Consider the following 10,057-nt stretch of genomic DNA (forward strand, 5'->3'; position numbering starts at 1 on the left):
GAAAAGGTGGAATGAGCTCAAGTCTTTGGAGGACGAGAAATGGAGGCCTAAGTTGGTGGCCGGAGAGAGGAAGTTGAAGGCGGAGGAGCGGAGGCATGCATTCAAGGAGGAAAGGTGTGAGAGAGAAGGCCGAAGAACGTGTTCTCATGTTCATGAACCCAATCAGTCGACTGATCAAATGTTTTGTTTAGACATATGACATACAGTACCATTCATTAAATATATTTTCGTATTATATTTGTTAGATATTATAGGTGTTGATACTTTCTAACATGACGCTGTTAGCTATTTTCAAATCTGCTTCTCTCCAAGTAGCATTTGTCCCGATACAATACGACGGCAGATGATGCGCGGAAGCAACACCAGTCTGTTTAGACGTATGACGTACAGTACCATCCATGATAGAAGTGCATCTCAAGTATTCTAACCTAGCTAAACACGAATGCATCACCAAGGAAATACGCATGGTCAGCCACCGAGAGAGGCATGCAAAATGCAAATGCGGGTCTACGGATTAAAACTATGTAGTAGTATGTATGATTCCATTCCATGAAGTTGGACGACGATCCATACGAAATTAGATGCAATTGTACTGAGAAAAATAACATGATGATTATCCCTTTCTCCTCATCACAAGTTCACCACAATGAAATGCTGATTCTTCTTCTTCTTCATTACAGATCAACTCTCAAGTATCACAACATTACTCTCTCAGAGTTCAGGCCTACATGCATGGCATCAGTTGTCCCATTTGAAGGCGACGGGGCTCCTGACCCGGTGCTTCCTGTTCTCCCAGGCGATGTGGCCGAACTCCCACGTGCCGGCCGTCCTCGCCTTCGCCCCCGCCTCGCTGCTGAACTGCACGCTGTAGCTCCTCTTCTCCTTCGGCCACCTGAACTCCAGCGTCGCCGGCGTCACGGTCACCTTCACCCCGTCGGGCACCGCGACCGTCACGTTGTAGCTCTCGGGGCGCGCCGACACCATGGTCACCGTCCGCGTCAGCGTGCGGACGCGGGTGCAGCCGTCGAACACCACCACGAACGACGGGTAGTTGAGGTTGGCCACGCCGCTGGGGATCGTCCTGTCGCACTTGCTCAGCTCCGGCACGAACTGCCGCATCTGCTCCACCGTGTAGTTGAGGGTGCAGAGGAAGTCGACGTAGTCCTGCGTGCCGGCGTCGTACACCAGGCCTGGGTCCATGGCGAGCCGCGGGAGCACGAACCCGGCCCCGGCCGCCAGCGGCGTCGCGCCCATGACGGCGGCGCCGATGGCACTGCCGCTGTCCACGATGTCCCTGCCGTCCTTGTCGAGCGGGCCGGCGGTCGTCACCAGCGCCGAACGGATCATGGCCGGCGTCCAGTCGCCGTGCCGCTTCTTGATCAGGGCCGCCACGCCGGCCACGTGCGGGCACGCCGTCGACGTCCCCGAGAGGATGTTGTACTCCACTCTCCGCGCGTCCATGTCGGGGCGGCACCAGACCAGGCGGCGAGGATGTTCACTCCTGGCGCGATGACGTCCGGCTTGATGATCTCGGGGACAATCGGGTTGGGGCCCCGCGAGGAGAAGCCCGCCACCATCGGCGCCCGGTTCTCGCCGGTGATCGTGCAGCATGTTATGTTAGAGTTATGTCGAATATTATTGTACAAGTTAGGTTACAGTTGAATTTAGAGTTGTACGGTGTGTGGACAGGATATGGAGTCGTGTTCAAGTAGGACATTTATATCCTAGGCCTCTCATATATACCGAGGGTAGACACACAATGTAACCTATGCCAACATAATAGCACGGGCACGCGGGGGAGCCGGTGGCGTGTGCCGGCACCCGGGCGGCCGGAGTGCGGTATTGTGACGGTGTCATGGGGAGGAGCGCCCGTAGTCATGTCCCGGGGATGTAGCCATATCGGTGAACCTCGTTAACAAATCTCGGTGTCGTGCCTTGTGTGATTGCTTGGTCCTCAATAAATCGACGGAACGCCTCAGATTTATTCTAATAAGTGATATTATGAGCAAGTGATATTATGAGCAAGGTTTGAGGAGGCCGCAGATCGTTGATCTAGAGGAAAAACTCGACTTGGATCAAGGTTGTTCGCTGATAACATGTTGCCTGCGGGGCGCCATGCGCGGACGAGAAATCGATCTGGAAGCGAGCAGCTACAAGAAGCAATTCGAAGCGGGAGACAGATCGATTAAGTTGGACGCCGGTCGGGCGGCTGGTGCGTGCAGTCAGCAGATGGGATCGAATCCGATCGGAAAGCAACTTGGTGGCGGCGGCGGCGGAACGTGCGTCAGGACTCGGAAGACGTAGCGATCGAGCCGAGGTGGCTAGTGACTACACAACAGGAGTCATAGCAGGCCGTGGCCCATGGACCGGTGCAATAGGTGGCCGATAGGCACTGGGCTGGAGCTGACAAGGCCCGTGTTGGGCTGCTGGGAGCTGCAGGTGAGACTTGTGCATGGTCAGAGGGGAACCGGGACAAAGCGCAAGTGCTGGAGAGTTGCAGGAGGATGTACGTATAGGTGCATGAGATTTGTTTATAAAAAAGAGAGAATCTGCAACGTATGGTATATACTGTGTCATGGACAGCAATGATATAGAACGAGGAGCGATGGGACTTGTGGACGCATGCATGGTGCAGCCACGGAAGATACCATGGTAATAACTCTTTTTTAGGGTTGTATTGCTAATTGCATAGATGTTTGTACCAGGAGGTTTGCATGTTGCCGTCACATGCAAACGAACGTGCTTGTTGTCCAGGAGTAGTTGGAAGATAAAATAGCTTGTCTTGGCTGCTAGGGGTACACGGACAAGTGCTAGCAATGGATAAGGAAAATAATTTTGCAAGGAATCAGGTTTGCACGGAAGGTTTTTCTGTCAAGATTGCTAACAAGGTTCAAAGAGTATGTGGCGAGGATGGCGACGTGCGTATAAGGCTTGGAGGAGTCTGGAGCGCGCCGTGATAGGATTATGCAAACACAAGGCGTCAAGGCAATGCACAGATGTGCGAGGCGGACACGACGCAGGGTGAAGCATGGTTGCAGTCGGATAATTTCGGCTGGGTCGGACTGGACTGTCTGACGGATCGACGGGGATGTCGGTCAAAGCAGAAGACGGCGGTGATTTCAGCGACGACGACATAGGAGCGTGATGCTGATGGTGGCCGACTTCTGGGGCGTGGAAACACGTGGTGCATGCTTGAGGGCTTGTGCGGCTTCGACAGACTATTGCGCAAGGTTGATTCAAGACGGTGCACATGAGAGCTTGGAGTCGACAGGGCACGGGAGGGTGGCACGTACAACCACCATGGAGTCATGTTGAAGGTGGAGTTGGAGTCTGACGGATGACTACACTCTGAGCTGATGAAGGGGCTACGGCGTAAGTTAACGGAGAGTCGAAGCCTATTCCAGCGGGTAAAGCGAGAGACACGTGGATCGGACTGGGCGCCAGTGGTCTGATGGAGGCGTGATACTCGACATCCGTAGGTGATGATCGATGGTTCTCTGTAGTGAGAGTTGAGACAGTGGGGGCTAGCTACCCGGGAGACTCGACCAGGACAGCAGAGACTCGAGGCGGTGATAGCGGCGAGGTGTGCGGTAAGCACGGGACACAGCGACATGCCAGGGCACCGGTGGTCAGATATATTGTTAAACAAAGTGTGCATGGGGTGCTGAAGCAGTGTTGACGAGTACCGAATTCAAGTTGGTGACTAGGTCTATCGGTGCCGGTTGATGGACAGGAGTTGACCATGAAGAATCTGAGAAAGTGGCCGAAAGTCTGAAATTGTCAAAGGCTGAGAGAGTACATGGTCGTATATTTTGTGGTGTTCAGTGCACATTGCAAAGTGCGGATCATAAGTATAGAAGGAGACGGAGTGCTATAGCTATGGGACATGTCAAAGACTATCCGGGAAAAAAGGATGAGACAACTGTAAATTTGACTCAGGGTGACACAGGGCAACGGTGAAATTCCTTCAAGTTTCAGACAGACGGTCAAGAAAGAGAGGTGATGTTGAGTTCAGGTAACTCTTATTTGTGGCGTCCAATACGTGAGTTGTTCATTTTCACGCAGACAGTGGTCGGTGTGTGATGGTGTTGAACGGATTCTTCGAAAGTTGGGAGCACAAAGTAGAGTATTGAGGAACTTAATTTTGCTCGAGTATTGACTGAAAAAGACGAGAAGGGACTATAGTTGCAGGTGGAGTCATATGGAGTCTGGGAGTAGCAGCGGTGCTCATGGCGTATCTCAAGTCCAATGTACATGGAGGTTCGACGCATGGACGAATTCAAGGTGGTGGAGAATATTCGTCAAGGTGGAGTTTGTTAGAGTTGTGTCGAATATTATTGTACAAGTTAGGTTACAGTTGGACTTAGAGTCGTACGGTGTGTGGACAGGATATGGAGTCGTGTCCAAGTAGGACACTTGTATTCTAGGCCTCTCATATATACCGAGGGTAGACACACGATGTAACATATGCCAACATAATAGCACGGGCACGCGGGGGAGCCGGTGGCGTGTGCCGGCGCCCGGGCGGCCGGGGTGCGGTATTGTGACGGTGTCATGGGGAGGAGCGTCCGTAGTCATGTCCTGGAGATGTAGCCATATCGATGAACCTCGTTAACAAATCTTGATGTCGTGCCTTGTGTGATTGCTTGATCCTCGATAGATCAACGGAGCGTCTTGGATTTATTCTAACATCGTAGGTGAAGTTGAAGGACGCCACCGGGTACGCTACGGACGACATGTAATCGTCCAGCTTCTTGCCGCCGGTGGAGCTGAGCAGGAGACCGGGAAGGTTGAAGGGTTGGGCCCTCACCGCGTCCCCGAACCGTATCCTACCATCGGCGGAAATCATCCCGGCTCCGTCGGCTCTCTCCACGTCAAAGCCGGCCCAAGCTCCTACACCCTGGGAGCACACCACGACCTTGCCCATGACCCTGTCGGGCGTCAGGTCGCCGTACTCGCTGCAGTCGCTGCTCACTAGCGGGATCGTGCCCGCTCCCTGGGAGAACAGGATGTTGTACAGGGACTGCCCGGTGAGCACCACCCCGTTCCCGAGCCGGAGTGTCACCGGGAACACCCGGTCCGTGGTGGCAGCGCCGACGGTCGTCATCCACAGGGCCATGTTGGTTATGCTTGACGCTTTCGGGCCGTCGTTGCCGCCCGCCATGACGACGAAGACGCCTCTGCGCTCAGCGCCGAACGTGGCGACGGCGAGGAGGTCGTCGTAGAAGGCTTCCACGAGGCCTCCGAGGGACAAGGAGATGAGGTCCACGCCGTCGCTCACCGCGGCATCGATCGCCGCGGTAATGGCCGACAAGGAGCATCCGCCCCGGATGCACGCCTTGTACATGGTGATCCTCGCCATGCGCGCCACGCCGCTCGCTCTCCCGCCCGCAAACTTGAAGAGATCGGCCGAGGGGACCTCTGTTGGACGACGAGAAGAACAAGCAGCCGGCGGAGTACTCCGGTGCAGCTAAAGTATTTGCTGCTCCGGCAAGTTCGTCGTCGTACCTATGATTTGATCGCGAGAACTTCGGGGTCTAGAAGGCTCTCATGGAGTGTGGTCTCCGCGCCAACGAGCTATGGGACGCTGTCGACCCAGGAGGCGACACGTTCAAGAAGGAGGGAGCCGAGCACCGGAAGGATCGGTAGGCGGCGTCGGCGATTTACTCGGTGATGCCGATGGATGTCCTCCAGCACCTAATTGCCAAAGCAACGGCGAAGGAGGTGTGGAATACGCTAAAGCTCATGTTCGAGGGACACACCCGTATCAAGCAAGCCAATCTCCAAACTCTCCTAAGGAACTACGAGACTTTGGTCATGGGCGATGATGAGTCCGTGGATGCGTTCGCTTCACGGGTGGCTACTCTCGTCAATCGGATTCGCGCGCTTGGGGAGAACCTCACGGAGGTCTCGGTTGTCCGGCGGTTCTTGCGTGCGGCCCCTCCCCGGTACCTGCAAATTGTCACGGCGATCGAGCAATGCGTCGATCTCGCGACTCTCTCTATCGACGATCTTGTCGGAAGATACAAGGCTCACGATGAGCGCATGAGGTACAGTCTTGGGGACGGAAGGAACAACGAGCTTGTGATGCTCACGAAGGCGCAGTGGATCGCCCTAGAAAAGCAAGGGGGATCCAGGAGCAGCAGCAAGAAGAAGGGGAAGCAGCGTTCGGTGAGAAAGAACTTCGCCGATTCGGACGCCGACTCAGACGACGACTCAGAGGATGAGGCTGCACCACCACCGAGGAGAAAGTTTGACATCAGAAAAGTGAGGTGTTATAACTATGGCCTCCTTGGCCACTTCAAGGCTGACTGCGAGAAAGCACCGAAGCAGAAGGCGCTCATAGCCTAGCAAGGAGATGATAGTGACATGATGTTGATGTGTGAACTCGTGGACAAGCAGGATCTAGTTCTTCAAGCGCCGGCTAAAGAAATTGTCGTGCTCGTGAAAGAAAAAGTCCACCTTCATAATCATGGTTCGAAAACTCGTGTCGATGCTACTGATGCGGGAGATGACTCCGAAACTTATGTCGATACTACAGACGTAAGTGCTAACTTTGCTAAATCGGATGCAGCGAAAGCAGCGTGTGGTCAATCATGGAGAAGCAGTCTTTATGTTGGTCAACCGGAGGAAAGGCCCGTAGGCGGCCGCAAAAGCAACACAAAAAACAATGACATAATGGCGTACGTGGTGCCAAATGTCCACGAAAACAACTCGGCAAAGAGCGTTGCAGGCGGTCGCCAAGTAGCGAGTCGAGGCGAGCGAGGCACACGCGTTCTGTTGCAAAGCCCAGCCATGTGGGTCGGAGGGCGCAGCCTAGCAAAGGACGGGTACCCAGAAGAAGCCGGTCACTCCTGCGAGTTGGGCGGTGGTGGCCACTGCAAGCTAGCAGCTCAAGCATCACCACGTGGAGGCATGGTGCATGGGCCAGAACGTGGGCAACATCCAGAGGAAGGAAAAGACCCACTTAAGGAAGTGTCTCATGGTTCGTACGTGGTGGCACCTGGAACATTACTACGTGTAAATGATGCAGCACCAATCTCATGCGCAGGGGGTGCAGTAGCATCACTTGGTGGTGGCCAGTCAGCAAGTATGTCTAGTACTCTATTTGTCAGCCTAGAAGCGAGCATCAGTGGTGGCTCGCAGTTGCTAGCAGAATTGTACGCACAAGATGATGTCACTTCGGCACCTATGTCGCCTCCGAAAGTACCGGAGAAAACGACACGTCCATCTACATCCGGAGTTACACCCATATTCGGAGAAATTTCTTCAGACGATTAACTCGGTAATGGTGAACGGGAGTGGGCGACGATGTCTAGCAAGCGCCGAGGAACCGGCGAAATTTGTGGACGCAAATACGAAGGAGTGTTGGCGTCATGCTATGAAAAAAGAGTTGGGGTCGATCCATGACAATAATACATGGGAGCTTGTGGATCTTTCCAACAATGAAAAGGCGATAGAGCTCAAGTGGCAATTTAAGGTCAGGAAAGATGTTGAAGGGTGCATGAAGCACAAAGTGAGGTTTGTGGCCAAAGAGTATGTGCAAGAGGAAAGTATGGACTTCGAAGAAGTGTTCGTTCTCATTGCAAAGATGGAGTCGGTGAGATTACTCATCGCTCTCGCGGCTCAGAAATCATGGAAAGTACATCACATGGATGTAAAATCCGTGTTTTTGAACGGTCAGATAGAAGAAGATGTGTATGTGAATCAACCACCGAGTTTCATCAAAGAAGGAGAAGAGCACAAGGTACTGAAGTTACACAAAATCTTGTATGGGCGATGGCAAGGACCTCGGGAGTGAAACATCAAACTTGATCGGACATTGATTTCTCTTGGATTTGAGAAAGCCCCACTAGAGCATGCAATGTACAAGAGAGGTGAAGGAAATGATCGTCTACTAGTTGGCATCTACATCGACGACCTATTGATTACTGGAGCAGATGAAGAGGTGATTGCAAAGTTCAAGCTACAGATGAAAGAGTTTTTCAAGATGGATGATCTAGGTCTTTTGACCTATTACCTCGCGATAGAGATACATCAAAAGACGAAAGGGATCACACTATGTCAGGAGGCATACACAAGGAAGGTACTTGAAAGCCGTGGCATGAAATATTGCAATCCAATTAACGCTCCAACGAAACCTTGTCTTGAGCTGAACAAGAAGAGTAAAGCACTCGCAGTTAATGCAATAGAGTATATTGCAGCTGTCACTGCGGCGTGTGAAGGTGTGTGGCTAGGGTGGCTACAATGATCTCATGAATCGAGATCCGAAACAAGTGATGCTTAATGTTGATAACAAGTCTGAAAGTTTTCTATACGAAGATCCAATGCGGCATGATAAAAGTAAGCACGTTGATACCGTGTGAAAGTTTGCCGTGCGTGAGTACTGCTAGTACTGGATCGATCCGTTAATCGATTAGCTAGCTATTAGTTGTTCTGCCTGTACGTGGTTCCGTCTCAGACGTGTTTCGCTTCGACCAAGTGCACCGGTCAACAGCGAATTGTTCAAGAGTCAGTCAGCTTTGCTTTGTCGTCGTTCTTCGTCGGTCATATCATCGTCGTCGGAAAGTACTCGGCGTTGGGTCTGGGCCAACAACCTCGGAGCCTGCAGCCGTTGACGACACATGCGTTCCGTGCCCATCGATGTCCCTCGGACTCGAATCGGCGAGGCCACCGGCATCTAGCTCGTCGACTGTGATGAAGGACTTGGCGCCGACGAGCTTGTTGCTGCACAGGCTGGCGTTGAATCCTGGGGCGTCCACGCACTGGCCCCTCCAGGTGGACCTGACGGGGCTGACCCCGGCGTCGCTGAAGCTGGCGCGCTCCGGCCAGATGCCGCTGTCGACGAAGCCGATGATGACGCCGTCGCCGAAGTCGGCGTCCGGCCACGCGCCGAAGTCGTCGTGGAGGCCCATGAACCACGGCGACCTCGTGGTCTGGGTGTGGTACAGCCTGTCCTTGTACACGCGGGACACGCCTGGGACGGTCGCCATGCGCTGGGCCTCGCCGTCCGTGAGACGAGCCGCAAAACCGTGCATGACGGTGCCGTAGGTGTAGCGGATGCGGTTGGAGTTCTTGCCCAGAATGGACGCGTACCAGCGCTCGAGGGTGTCGAACTTGGACGGCTTGGCGAGGTGGTTGGTGAGGACGATGTAGGTGCTCGAGCTGGAAGGATGAGGGTGCTTGTGCCCCTCGGCAATGGCGTTCTTGGCCTTCGAGGTGACGGAGGAGTGTGTAGACTGGACAAGGAGGAGAACTAGGAGTGAGCAGCGCAAGAGGATGGAGACCATGGAAGCCATTGTTGGATTGTGTGTGGAGTGAGCAGCGCAAGAGGATGGGGACCATGGAAGCCATTGTTGGGTTTTATAGAGCTTGAGCAGCCCAGCGTGACGCTACCGGACAAGGCATGCATGCGTGTTCAGATCAACAAGACTGCAAGAAAATGCATCGCCAAGAGAAAATATTTGCATCATCAAATTTTTATCTTAAATTTTGAAGTTTGCATTACCATGTTTACCCTAAATATATCATCATGCACGCATGGTGGCTCAGCTACAGCTATTGGATGGTCCTAGATGTGGATTTCTTCCAGACTAAACCTTAGCTAGTGGAAGCTAAATGCAGCCTCGAAACAAGAATTATTGACCTTTGTTTTATACTCTCTCAGTCTCATAATATAAGAACGTTTTTGACAAGGAAGTACCAAGTAGTCGTGATGAACAGCCTTCCAAACCAAACAAGGAAGGATTGAAACGGCCTCCACTTGCCTTGTCTCGCATGCAAGAGCACATGGCTTTCAGTTTACATTCTAGCTTTGTACACCGAGGGATGAAACAAACTGCCTAATCTGTCACACAATCGCATATGCGGGCAGGCAAGGCTATTTTCAGTCCCTGTACAGCCCTGGTGAAGTTTAGGATGAAATGAGACCACAGCGATCGCTGCTTGATGAAATCTCGTATATGCTTGTAACTTAGGCCGCCGACCGCCCCCATCTCTAATCCTTTCCATCTGGTCTGCAGATCCAGTTTGTAAGTGACAGAAAAATTGATTTATT

General features: G+C 53.0%; 1 pseudogene; it reads right to left on the minus strand.

Annotated features, from left to right (window-relative positions):
• Positions 1–659: 659 nt before the first annotated feature.
• LOC125556041 lies at positions 660–9,320 on the minus strand (annotated as a pseudogene).
• Positions 9,321–10,057: the final 737 nt, after the last annotated feature.

This window comes from Triticum urartu, chromosome 5 (assembly GCF_003073215.2).
Source record: "Triticum urartu cultivar G1812 chromosome 5, Tu2.1, whole genome shotgun sequence".
Classification (NCBI taxonomy): Eukaryota; Viridiplantae; Streptophyta; class Magnoliopsida; order Poales; family Poaceae; genus Triticum; species Triticum urartu.